A 14,266-nucleotide genomic window follows, 5' to 3' on the forward strand; every position below is an offset into this window, starting at 1 on the left:
TAAGTGCACGCGCTCCACTACTGGCGGCCCGGGTTCGGATCCCGGGCGCGCACCGATGCACCGCTTCTCCGGCCATGCTGAGGCCGTGTCCCACATACAGCAACTAGAAGGATGTGCAACTATGACATACAACTATCTCCTGGGGCTTTGGGGAAAAGTAAATAAATAAAAAAAAAATTATAAAAAAAAAAATGTTAGCTGAGGGCTAATCTTCCTCAGCAAAAAAGAAACAAACAAAAAAATAATAACGGTAAATTTTGTTATGTATATTTTACCACAATTTTTTTAAAAACAATTAATTTACAATAGCATTAAAAGAATATCAAGTATGGGCCGGCCCCGTGGCTTAGCGGTTAAGGGCGTGCGCTTCACTACTGGTGGCCCGGGTTCGGATCCCGGGCGCGCACAGACACACCGCTTCTCCGGCCATGCTGAGGTCGCATCCCACATACAGCAACTAGAAGGATGTGCAACTATGACATACAACTATCCACTGGGGCTTTGGGGAAAAAAAGGAGGAGGACTGGCAATAAATGTTAGCTCAGAGCCGGTCTTTCTCACCAAAAAGAGGAGGATTAGCATGGATGTTAGCTCAGGGCTGACTGTCCTCACACACACACACACACACACACACACACACACACACACACACACAAAAGAATATCAAATATCTTGGAATAAATTTAACAAAATATGTGAAAGACCTCCACATTGAAAACAATCTAACAATGCAGCGTGAAATTAAAGGCAACGTAAATAAATGGAGATCTATACCATGTAAATGAATTAGAAAAGACTCAATACTATTAAGATGTCAATTCTCCCCAAATGAATCTATAGATTCAATGGAAACCCAACTATAATGTCTGCAGACTTTTTTACAGAAATTGACAAACTAATTCTAAAATGTATATGGAAATACAAAGAACCTAAAACATCCAAATTAATCTTGATAAAGAAGAATAAAGTTGGACGACTTACACTACCTGATTTCCAGACTTGCTATAAAGCTACAGCAGTGAGGTACTGGCATACAGATAAACAAATATATCAATAGAACAAAACAGAGATCCCAGAAATAGGCCCATACCTATACAGTCGTTTTTTGACAAAAGTGCCAAGCAAACAAACGGGGAGAGAAAGTTGTGGTAGTTTTAAACTATGTCAAATTTTTTGACATTCCTTCCCCCAAAAGGTGGAGCCCTACCCTCTTCTCCCCTTGAGTATGGGCTGGACTTAGGGACTTAATTCTAATGAATAGAATGTGGCAGAAGTGACAGTGTGTGATTAGGTCATAAGAGGCATCACAGCTTCTTCTCTGTCTTGGATCATTCACTCTGGAGGAGATAACTGCATGTCTTGAGGACTCTCAGAGAGCCCACATGTCAAGGAACTGAGGACTCCTTCCAAAAGCCACGTGAGTAAGTCATCTTGGAAAAAGATCCTCCAGCCCCAGGCAAACCTTCAGATGACTGCAGCCCCAGAACACATCTTAACTGCAACTTCAGGAGAGACTGTGAGCCAGAACCACCCAGCTAAGCCCCTCCTGAATTTCTGACCCTCAGAAACCTAGGTAATAAATATTTGCTGGGGGCCGGCCCCGTGGCTTAGCCGTTAAGTGCGCGCACTCCGCTGCTGGAGGCCCGGGGTTCGGATCCTGGACGCGCACTGACGCACCGCTTCTCCGGCCATGCTGAGGCCACGTGCCACGTACAGCAACTAGAAGGATGAGCAGCTGTGACATACAACTATCTACTGGGGCTTTGGGGGGAAAAAATAAATAAAATTATAAATATTTGCTGGTTTAAACTGCTAAGTTTTAGAGTAATTAGATAAATAATAAATACATTAGTCTTTTCAGCAAATAGTGCTGGTACTGGAACAAGACATCCATATGGGGGGAAAAAATGAACCTCATCCACAATCTTACACAATACTCAAAAATTAAGATGCATCAGAAACCCAAATGTAAAAAGCTAAAACCATAAAACTTCCAGGTGAAAACACAGGGAAAATCTCCAACACTTAGAAGTAGGCAAGGATTCCTCAGACAGGACACAAAAAGCAATAACCATAAAAGAAAATACAGATAGGGGCCGGCCCAGTGGCACAAGCAGTTAAGTGCGCGCGCTCCGCTGGGGCAGCCCGGGGTTCACTGGTTTGGATCCGGGGCACGCACCGTTGCACCGCTTGGCAAGCCATGCTGTGGCGGCCTCCCACATAAAGTGGAGGAAGATGGGCATGGCTGTTAGCCCAGGGCCAGTCTTCCTCAGCAAAAAAAAAAGATGAGGATTGGCAGATGTTAGCACAGGGCTGATGTTCCTCACAAAAAAAAAAAGAGAATACTGATAAATCAGACTTCAACAAAACTGAAAACTTCTGATATTTAAAATATACTAATAAAACAAATAAGCAAGTCACCATGGACTGAGATAAAATATTCACAAAACATATATCTCACTGGTATCCAGAGTATATAAAGATTTCCTAAAACTCAATAATAAAAAATAACTAACAGCTCCATTTTTTTTTTAACAGGCAAAGATCTGTTTTTTTTTTTTAAGAGATGATTTCTTATTTATTTATTTATTTTCCCCCAAAGCCCCAGTAGATAGTTGTATGTCATAGCTGCACATCCTTCTAGTTGCTGTATGTGGGACGCGGCCTCAGCATGGCCGGCGAAGTGGTGCGTCGGTGCGCACCCAGGATCTGAACCCGGGCCGCCAGCAGTGGAGCGCATGCACTTAACCGCTAAGCCACGGGGCCGGCCCTGGACAAAGGATTTGAACAAGTACTTCACAAAGGAAGATATACAAATGATGAATAAGTACAGGAAAAAGTGCTCAACATCACTAATAATCAGGTAAATACAAATTAAAACCACAATGAGATATCACTATACTTTCACGAAAATGGCTAAAATTAAAAACACCGACAACATACTAAATGTTGATGAGAATTTAGAACGATCACAACTCTCATACATTATTGGTGGGAGTGTAAAATGGTACCACCATTTTGAAAAAGGTGTTCAAGTTTCTAGACATACATCTACCCTATGATTCAGCAATTCTAGTCCCCTCAAGATAAATGAATGTACACATTCCCCAAAAACACTTGTACAAAAATGTCCACAGAAGCCTCACTCACAAGTAAAACACTGGAAATAGCCCAGATGCCCATAAAAAGGAATAAAAAGGAATGAACTACTGATACAGACAACAGCATGGATAAATTCCCCAAACATTATACTGTGTGCAAGAAGCCTTACACAGGAATATATATAGTATGATTCCATTTACATGGAATTTTAGAACAGGCCAACCTAATCTATGAGGAAAAAAATCAGAGCAGAAAAAATCTGGCTAGAACACAACAGCAGTTTAAATTACCCCTAAATTAAAGAAAACGAATTTAAAACATGGGTGATAGTATCAAGAGTATTCTGTTGGGAAAATACTTATTAAATTATTAATAACTTGTTCATATAACTCTGATAAATAGTAGCTTACCAGTTATCAGTGTATTACCTCTTGGCTCCAAACACAACCATCACTGCCTGCTCTGCAAAAATAGAGCTGAACCCATTACGTGTTCTCCCTGTACCAACTGATTAAGCTTTGTCAGTAGAGGACACTGGAGAGACACTGCAAAAAGAAAATGCTTCTCTACCTGGTTCCAGCATGCTCCTCTCACCAGGCCCCCGACACCCCAGTGCCTAGCCACGGCTGAGTGTCTGATTCACATAATGCATAGTGGTCAGCAGTACCCAGTGGCCAGCAGCTTTTCTGACACTTCACTCAAGCAGTTTTGTGGTAGAGTGCTTCCAGCCAGACACCTCTCCATAAATGGCTTTCTCCAACATTCTAGAGGGTAGATTTCCAGCAAGTTCCAGAGGGTAGATTTCCAGCATGTTTTGCCAATGTGGCACCACAATGACTTTCTCTACCAACCAGTTAGGCATGGCCACCCCCTCCTCCAACAAGATATGGATCTTCCTTGAGCACTCTGTATCAGCCCTAGGGGTAGCTGGCTGCTCCTATATATGCTATTCCTATATTACTTATAAGAGTTCTCTCTACTTCTACTAGCCAATTCCTCATTTCTCAAATCCCCTGTTATAGTCCATAATTTTGTACATTAAACTTTACCTCTTCTTATTACTATGTGGTTTCTGTCTCCTGAATGGAACCTGTCAGTTGTTTCCATGAGTTAAAAAGGCTAAGTAGCATAGACTGAAAATGAGAAATTTTATTAGCTACATAAAATCCACATAGCTCAGCTTTATTCACAATTCTACCAATAAAAAGTAATACAACACTGTAAAACAGCCAAGTTAACATACTTAAGGGTCCAAGCAGCCCTGCCTGGTACACTCTGCTTCATGAAGTTACTCAAGCTTAATATCTGGCTCCCTAAGGTCAAAGTCAGCACTTCCTTTGGAGACACTCATGAAATAGCTAACACAACCACATATTTTATAATACATCTTCCCAAACATGGACGAAACTTCTTAGCATTCATCTTATTTTCTATGCTAAAGAAATTACTTTAGGGCTGGCCCAGTGGCATAGCGGTTAAGTTCGTGTGTTCTGCTTTGGCGGCTAGAGGTTCACAAGTTCGGATCCCAGACCCGGACACAGGCACCGCTTATCAAGCCACACTGTGGCAGGCGTCCCACATATAAAATAGAGGAAGATGGGCACAGATGTTAGCTCAGAGCCAATCTTCCTCAGCAAAAAGAGGAGGATTGGCAAGAGATGTTAGCTCAGGGCTAATTTTCCTCACCAAAAAAAAAAAAAAATTACTTTAATTTTCATGAAGAATATCAAAAACCAAAACAGCCTATGCATATCATGTGCTTGCCTGAAATACCTAGTGTGCTACTTGGTCCTGATCCACACAACATCCTGCAGCTGAGCAGTCTTCATAAATAAGTTTCAAAATACTCTCTACCAAATCAATTTTGTGTCCAAACAGCAACTATAAAGTCTCTAAATCAATCAGGGACCATTAAAATAACATCTGCAAAAACCTGTTTAAAGTATATAATCAAATACACATCGAGTGCCTACAATGAGTGAGACTGTAGAACAAATATTCTACTGGTAAGATGAACACAGTTTCTGCCCTCAGAAAAGTGAAAGTGAGGATGGAGGGCAGGTAGAAATGAGAGGCAAATAAGTGATTTTTTTTAAAGTATGGTAAATATTATAATGAAGAATGTACTATAAAAACACGAGGAGTGGTCATTAACCAAGATGGAAGGTAGGGGTCAGGAAATGCTTCTTAGAGGATATAGCATCTAAACTGAAATCTGAAAGATAACTGGAGTTAAGTAGGAAGAGGGAGATAAGGGTAAAGCGAAGATAAAAGCATGGGCAAATGCCCAGAGGGAGGAGAGAGTCACCTGAAACATCTGACGCTGGACCATCAAGAGATGCAGTTAGAGAGATCAATAAGAGCCAAATGATGAAGTGCCTCATCAACCAGACTCAGGAGTTGGGACCTGACCCACACTTCGCACTGGGAAGTTACTGAAGAGCTTTAAGCAGAAGATCAAGGTCTCAGATTTGCACTGGCTGCAGTGTGCAGTGGACTGGAGCAGGCAAGACTACAGCAGCCAAATGAAATTATTCCCAAATAGTTTTGAAAAACTAAAACAAGCCAGGGGCCGGCCCAGTGGCAGAGTGGTTAAGTGTGTGCGCTCTTGGCGGCCCAGGGTTTGCAGGTTTGGGTCCCAGGCGCGCACCGACACACCACTTGTCAAGCCATGCTGTGGTGGCGTCCCATATAAAGTAGAGGAGGATGGGCACAGATGTTAGCCCAGGCCCAGTCTTCCTCAGCAAAAAAAAAGAGGAAGACTGGCATCGGATGTTAGCTCAGGGCTAATCTTCCTCACAAAAAAAACTAAAACAAGCCATAACTTTACCACTGACAAGCTTTATCTGATCAACTCCATAAGGCAGGAAGAGTAGGTATCATCAACCCAATATTACAAGCAAAGTAGTAGACAGAGAAGTGAGCTGACTTCTCTAAGTAAGGCTCCACAGCCAGAAAGTAATGAAAACACCAGCATTCACTTTCCTTGCCTAGTTCCTAGGAGAGCTCCAAGATCTATCTTTTCAGTCTAGTCTGGGCAGGCAGGCATCACTTGGTGCAGAGTTGAGTAAGGTTAGCACTCTCAGCAGTACACCTGTAGGTCCATTTGCTCAGCAAGTTTACTGTCTCTACAAAATGACGTGGGAACCCCAAACCTTTCAGATACTAGAGACAACACTCCTTCCCTGCCTTTTTCACACTGCAGGGAAGCAAGGCCACAGGAGTGAGGAAGAGAGACTGAATGGTCAGGACACCAAGAGTTTCAGAACCATGCCCTCAAGAAAATCACTTATTCCCTCTGCAATTTTAGTCATCACCTAGAAACTGAATACAACAATTGTCAAAGTCCCCACACTCTAAAAAATGTCCAAGATTCTGTAACTGTCCCACCTGAAGAAAGCATGGTATCCTGGAAACTTTCACATGATAGCATCAATGTTGTCAAGGGTGGTAATATAATCATGGAGAGTTTCAAGTCCCTGGGGAAACACACTGAGAGCTAACAAACAGCATCAATGTCCATGGTCAGGAGTAAACTTTCTGAGAAGAGCATTTGAAAATGTTTCCTTAGGCAATAAATAAGAGAAAAACACAACATCTAACTCCAGTAGCAGTTACTTGCATTATAAAACTAATTTATTAGTTTTAGTCTCCCACACTCCCCCACTCTCTGCCCTGGCAGAGGAGCAAACCTGTTGGCATCACTTCGACAACCAAGACAATTTTATAGTTTAGATGCAAGGCCTCTGTGGAGCTCCACTGACAACATTTGTTAAGACAAAATTTGGATTTTTTAAAAGGAAAAACTGAAGTAATAATACACAAAAACAAAATAACTGACACGGGAAGAAAGTACTACAGCAAAGCAAGGCTGTCACAGTACCAGGGCCACTCACACAGTCTTCAGTAGATACAGCAATCATGGCTGCAGGGGAACAAAGGGTACAGTTACCAAAGGGCTCCAAGACGAGCAGAGAGGAGAAACAAAGGCCCCTGCCTGGCTCTTATGGCTTATTGAAGAACTGTAGAACCAATCATCTGAACTTTTTTCCAATGAAGGATTTTATCTTAATCTTAGGTCGTATGAGGACTAGAAACCTGACCTGCTCTGTTCAATGGGTATGATCCTAATTACAGTCTTACACTTGAAAAGATAAAATCTTTAAAGGAAAGTTGGTTTTGATTTGTTTTTATCACCTGTAAGTGCTTTTACCTAAAAGTAACTCATGATACTTGAGAAGTATTTTCTCATTTACCCTTAGATTCTTGACAAGGATTTTTACATTCAAGAAGTTTTACAAATAGCTCCAAGATGCAGACCTTCAGCAGCCCACAAGGGCTAGTATTTCAATAAGGGCCACAATACAGCAATAAGGCTTGCTCAACAACATAGATTACATTTTCCCAGGTAAAACGATTACCTACCCACAGCCCAATTTCCCAGGTATCACACCAGGGTACAAAGCTATTTAAGAGGAAAGGAAAAGTTGTCTACATTGAAAAGATCAGGAAACTAAAGCACACAGAAGATAAGCAGATGAAAGCTAAAGCAGAGAAAAGGAAAAAGCTCTATCTGGCCCACTTTATAACAGGTTCTGAATCTAAATGTCCATCTAAATTCATGACAAATATGAAATGCCATGTTACTCATCTTTAAAAAAGAACTTCTCATTCAAAGGAAAACACAAGCATCAAAACTATTTTGTATAAAAAAACAAATTATTACATGGAGGTTTATAGTAGATTTATTCGTAATTGCCAAAGCTTGGAAGTAATCAAGATGTCCTACAGTAGGTGAATGGATAAACTGTGGTACATTCAGACAATGGAATATTATTCAGCACTAAAAAAAGAAAAAAGAGCTATCAAGCCCTATAAAGACATGGAGAAATCTTAACTGCATATTATTAAGTGAAAAATGCCGGGCCGGCCCCGTGGCTTGGCGGTTGAGTGCGTGCGCTCCGCTGCTGGCGGCCTGGGTTCGGATCCCGGGCGCGCACCGACGCACCGCTTCTCCGGCCATGCTGGGGCCGCGTCCCACATGCAGCAGCTAGAAGAATGTGCAGCTATGACATACAACTATCTACTGGGGCTTTGGGGGAAAATAAATAAATAAATAAAATCTAAAAAAAAAAAGAAAAATGCCAATCTAAAAAGCCTACATACTGTATAATTGCAACTATATGACATTCTGGAAAGGAAAAACTACGGACACAGTAAAAAGATTAGTGGTTGCCAGGGGTTGGGGGAGAGGGAGGGAAGATTAGGAGGACAGAGGATTTTTAGGACAGTGAAACTACTCTGTATGATACCATAACAGTGGATACATGTTATTATACATTTGTCAAAACCCATAGAATGTACATCAAGAGCGAACCCTGATGTAAACTATGGACTTTAGGTGATAATGATGTATCAATGTAGGTTCAACTATAACGAAATGTACCACTCTGGTGTGGGATGTTGATAATGGCAGAGGCTATGTATGTGTGGGGGTAAGGGGTATATGGGAAATCTCTGTACTTTCCATTCAATTTTGCTATGAGCCTAAAACTGCTTCAAAAAATAAAGTATTTTTTAAAAAGCCAAATTATTTAAATGTTTTAATTTTTTATCTGGGCAGTTATTAGACAGGTATATACATGTGTAAAAATCACCAAATTTTGTGCACTTTATATGTATTTTATACTTCGATGAGTTTAAAAATAAAACAAAAATTTAACAGAGCAAACTAATCACGTGAGGGAAAAAAAATCTGTGCTTAAACTAACACTGGAAAGCAGAGCCTATCTATCATGACAAGGCATGGGCACTGTCTGAGCAATGATACTCCCTGGCTGTGTGGCCTAAACATCTTATTCTCAGCTTTCTCAAATACAAAATGAACGTACTACTACTCAGCTCATAGGGCTGTTAAAAAAGAAATTCCTGGGGCTGACCCGGTGGCGTAGTGGTTAAGTTCGCCCACTCTGCTTTGGCGGCCCGGGGTTCACAGGTTCGGATCCTGGGCACGGACCTACACTCCACGTATCAAGCCGTGCTGTGGCAGGCGTCCCCTATAAAGTAGAGGAAGATCGGCATGGATGTTAACCCAGGGCCAATCTTCCTCAGGAAAAAGAGGATTAGCAATGGATGTTAGCTCAAGGCTAATCTTCCTCAAGGAAGGAAGGGAGGGAGGGAGGGAGGGAGGAAGGAAGGAAGGAAGGAAGGAAGGAAGAAAGAAAGAAAGAAAGAAAGAAATTCCTTCTCTCATCCACTTAGTTATTTAAAAGAAAAACATGCAAGGCCGGCCCGGTGGCTTGGCGGTTAAGTGCGCGTGCTCCGCTACTGGCGGCCCGGGGTTCGGATCCTGGGCGCGCACCGATGCACTGCTTCTCCAGCCATGCTGAGGCCGCGTCCCACATACAGCAGCAACTAGAAGGACGTGCAACTATGACATACAACTATCTACTGGGGCTTTGAGGGGAAAAAAAAAAAAAAAAAAGGAAGAGGATTGGCAATAGATGTTAGCTCAGAGCCGGCCTTCCTCAGCAAAAAGAGAAGGATTAGCATGGATGTTAGCTCAGGGCTGATCTCCCTCACAAAAAAAAAAAAAAAAAAGAAAGAAAAACATGCAGACCAGGAAATTAAGATTCCAATCAAGTCAGAGGACTATTACATATTGGTCTCTCTCCCAATAAACTATAAAAAAATACAGTAAACTATAAATAAAATAGTTTATAAAAGACACTTAAAATTTTTAATAAAAATGCCCTCTAAAGAAGCAATATTTAGGGCCGGCCCCATGGCTTAGCGGTTAACTGCGCGCGCTCCGCTACCAGCGGCCCGGGTTCGGATCCCGGGCAGGCATCGACACACTGCTTCTCCGGCCATGCTGAGGCCACGTCCCACAGACGGCAACTAGAAGGATGTGCAGCTATGACATACAACTACCTACTGGGGCTTTGGGGGAAAAATAAATAAATAAATTTTAAAAATAAAATAAAAATAAATTAAATAAATAAATAAGCAATATTTAAAGAGTAATTTTCTCACTTCAACCAACTTCCACATGAAAGTTTCATTCATCTTAAATCCCCACCTTACCTTCTATCCAGAAAATATCCTTTTAGCAGTTCCATAAGAATCTATTTAATTCTTTAAGAGATTTGGGAAGCCTTAAAAGAGGATTCTTTTTTTTTTTTTAATAATTTTATTTATTTATTTATTTTTCCCCCAAAGCCCCAGTAGATAGTTGTATGTCATAGCTGCAGTTGCTGTTAAAAGAGGATTCTGATAACCGAGTTCTTGGCTACAAAGAAACTAGTCACTGAACACCAGGCCAAGGAGTCAATGGTGAAACAGAATGCAATATGTCAAACAAAGCTATGAATAGGCGAAGTGTGAAAATGACTTTTAATGAGAGGGAAGATTTAAGGGATGAATACTCATCATCAAAGCACTGCTTGCCACTCCCAGAAATTAAAATCTAGAACACTTAGCTAGGACCCTCTGGTTGGGACTAGTTTTCAAATATCACACACAGAAGATCATCAGACAAGAAAGCCTCAAGCTTTAAAAAGTTACATGTGAATTAATTTTAATTTGAAAATAATGAAATATGTGCCACATGACCAACAGTCTAAAGATGTAGTACCTACTGTGGTACCTGGGCCTGGTCACTTACAAAGGCACAAATCACCAAGGCCAGGCTCCACAGAGAAATGAAGGATGAATTCTGTTGAACCCTGTGGATGACCAAGAAGCCTCTTGGCCGGCATCAATTAACAGAAATCCAGAAACATGACAAGTACCGAAGTAAGTTCTAAAGCAAAAAGACGCCCTCACTCTTGTGTGTACTTGCAGCAGTTCCTGGTTATTTCAAATTCTCAACTCAACGGAGTATCCATTAGTTCTTGATTCAGTATGCATAGATCTGGAAATCTGGCAAAAATGGAAAATGAAGCTTAGAGCTGAGGACTATGAAGGAGGAATAACAACAAAACTGGACCCAGAACCCATAGGACTGCTCTTAACTTTTCCTGAAACAGTGTCCCTCTGACGCAGTCTGAGAGTCAGAGCAATTCTACTTCTAGATATTTATTGAAGAGAAATGAAAACATATATACACAAAGACTTACATGAGAAAATGTATCTTTATTCATAATAGCCAAAAATTAGAAATAACTCAAATGTCCATTGGCAAATGGTATAACCAGAAAACGGACTACTACTCAGCAATAAAAAGGAATACAACAAAATGGATGAACCTCAAAATCACCATACTGAACAAAAGAAGCCATATACAAAAGACTATACAGTCAATTTTCATTATTCACAGTGGTTATATTCTACAGTCACTGTAAACACCAAGTTGGTGAATACTGAGCCACTGCTCCTGGGGAAACATAGGTTAAGTTTCTGTGAGCCTAGAGGTCACAACATTTTTGTCAACCACTCAATACATAACCTTCTAGAGCTACATACATACAATATATAACCTTTTATGTATGTTTCTGTTTAAAAACACTTTATTTAACATACATATATTGTGGACTCATTAATGCTGAACTCTCAGCCAACAGCACTATAACTCATGCCTGAACAAAATTTATCTAACGAATATATTTTCTTCACAGGGCGCATCACTGCCTTCTTGTGCTTAAGAAGATTAGACAGCTTGGGAGCCATTTTAAGCAGCGAAATCACCAACAAATAGAGCAAAAATACGAAAAACCATGGCCCTAAATAGACTACAGAAAAGACACTTATTGACAGCAGTAGAGCTGAAACAAGAAGGCCGAGTCGCCTTGTTCCACCTCAGCTGGGAACATGCACATCAGGCAATTCAAATGTTTTGCCATTTCTGGCCTGCAAAGGGTTTTCTTGGGCCAGTGAAGTGGCTCAAATTTTCTTAATTCATTGCCAAATTTAAAAATCAGGAAATTTCACATAAAAATAGAGATTTCTGGTTTTCTTTCACAAAAAAAATCATAAGATCTGGTAACACAACAACTGGGTGGAACTGAGCAACACTGACCCTTTAGATAGGGCCTGTGTTCACCAGGTCACCCTAGTCCCTGCCACTCCCCACTGCCCTACAACCTGCTTCCCTAATTTACTGCTAGCTGGTCCTGATGTAAATGCATCATTTACCAACCCAGATGTTTATAATATATTGCTGGCTGCAAAAAGGTAGAAATCAGGATGTATAGCATAATCTCATTTTTGTAAAAGTTATAAGACACATGGGAAAAAAAAGTCTGGTTATACACTAAAACAATAACAATAACTTCACCTAACAGTGAAGTTATGGATGATCCTTTATTTCTTCTTGTTATTCATATATATTATCTTTTTTTAACTAGTGAATAAACACTGCTTATATAATAAGTTTTTTATAACAGCTTCGAGATATAATTCACACATCATACAATTCACCCATTTAAAGTATACAATTCAATGGTTTTTGGTATATTTGCAGATATGTGCAACCACCACTACCATTTTAGAACACATTCATCAGCTCAAAAAGAAATCCTATACCCTTTAGCTATCATTCCCCTATCTTCTCATCCACCTCCAAGCCCTAAGCAACCACTAATCTATTTCCTGTCTCTATTTGCCTATTCTGGACATTTCATATAAATGGAGTCATATAATATGTGATCTTTTGTGTCTGGCTTGTTTCACTTAGCATAATGTGTTCAAGGCTCATCTATGTTATAGTATCAGTACTTCATTTATTTTTATTGCTAAATAATATTCCATTGTACATATAAATACCACATTTTATTTATCTATTATCAGTTGATAGACATTTGGGTTGTTTCCCCTTTTGGCTATTATAAATAATGATGCTATAAACATCATATACAGGTTTCTGTGTGGACATATGTTTTCATTTCTCTTGGGTAGATAATTAGGAATAGGATTGCTGGATCTACGGTAGTCTAACCATTTAAAGAACTGCCAGACTGTTTTCCAGAGTGGCTGCATCATTTTACATTCTCACCAGCTGTGTATGAGGGCTCCGATTTCTCCACACCCTCACCAACATTTGTCACTATCCGACTTTTTGATTATGGAGTAAGTCATTTATAAATGTTCATTCAATCATAATACACCCAGATTTTTATGGACTTCAAGGTGCTCTTATTCACTGACATCCAATTTTACACTTGACAAGAGCCCAGTCCTAGACTGGCTCCCCTGGCCTACCTACCTTCTATAAAATGAGGGGACAGGAATAAACAAGCTAAACCCCCACCCACAAATAAAACTCTTACAGAAGAGATCAGCAGCAGATTTTCTAAGCACTCAACAAAACAAAAGTCCCTAACAGGGATCCAGCACTCAAGTGAACATGTGTTCCCATCAAAACTCATTTGTAATGCCTCCTACACAAATGCAACTTCAAACCATAGCAGCAAGCATGAGAGTCTCGACCTATCATCTTTTTATTTGTAAAAAAACCAAGATGTCTTACGTTTTCCCACACAGAATCCACTGCTCAAATCCTGCTGTAGTAGGGGAAGGGAAAAGAAATCTGATTTAAAATCGGGGCAAAAGCACAGATGCACCGGGACAAACATACAAAATGCCTGACTGCTCCCTTGCCCCAAGCCAGAGACAGAGTGCACTGTGCAACCTTTCCCAGGCTCTCCTCATCACTGCTCCTTACAATCTCTGGGCAGAACTGGGAGGACGGCAAGCAGCAAACACTACTGCCATGTTTACAGGAGCCCATGGTGGCAGTGAGACCAAGACCCAACCAAGAAGAGGGTCTAAGAATCTCGGCACCCGGTGCTATGCTCACCCAACATATATTTTGCAAGAGTCAAAACTGGCATCTTAGCCAGGAAGGGGGTGGGCCACACAGCTTCTTCTGGGATGTCGAATTACTTTCTGTTTTTAGGCCTCAGTTCTGCACTTTGAGCAAGTTCTGCCTCTGTTCTGCACCACTGAGGACCAGCCTCCATAAGGCACTAGCTAGAGTCAACACGTCCAAAATTCAGGAAGGGTAGGAGGTGGAGATCCATGGCCACCAAATCCCCTTTCCATTTGCCTCTTCCCTCCATTTCCCTGTTTAATTACAAAGGGTGTTTCCAACTCACACATTTTTGTAAACATTTAGTCCTCATCTACTACATGCAGGTAAAAGAAGACACAAAAATACAGTCTC

At 40.8% G+C, this 14,266-nt stretch overlaps 1 protein-coding gene across 4 annotated transcripts in view; it reads right to left on the reverse strand.

Moving 5' to 3' along the window:
- IP6K1 (inositol hexakisphosphate kinase 1) overlaps positions 1 to 14,266 on the reverse strand; it is a 68,333-nt gene that overhangs the window by 51,291 nt on the left and 2,776 nt on the right. The gene's annotated exons all lie outside the window — the stretch shown is intronic.

Source organism: Diceros bicornis, chromosome 2, assembly GCF_020826845.1.
Source record: "Diceros bicornis minor isolate mBicDic1 chromosome 2, mDicBic1.mat.cur, whole genome shotgun sequence".
Lineage (NCBI taxonomy): Eukaryota > Metazoa > Chordata > Mammalia > Perissodactyla > Rhinocerotidae > Diceros > Diceros bicornis.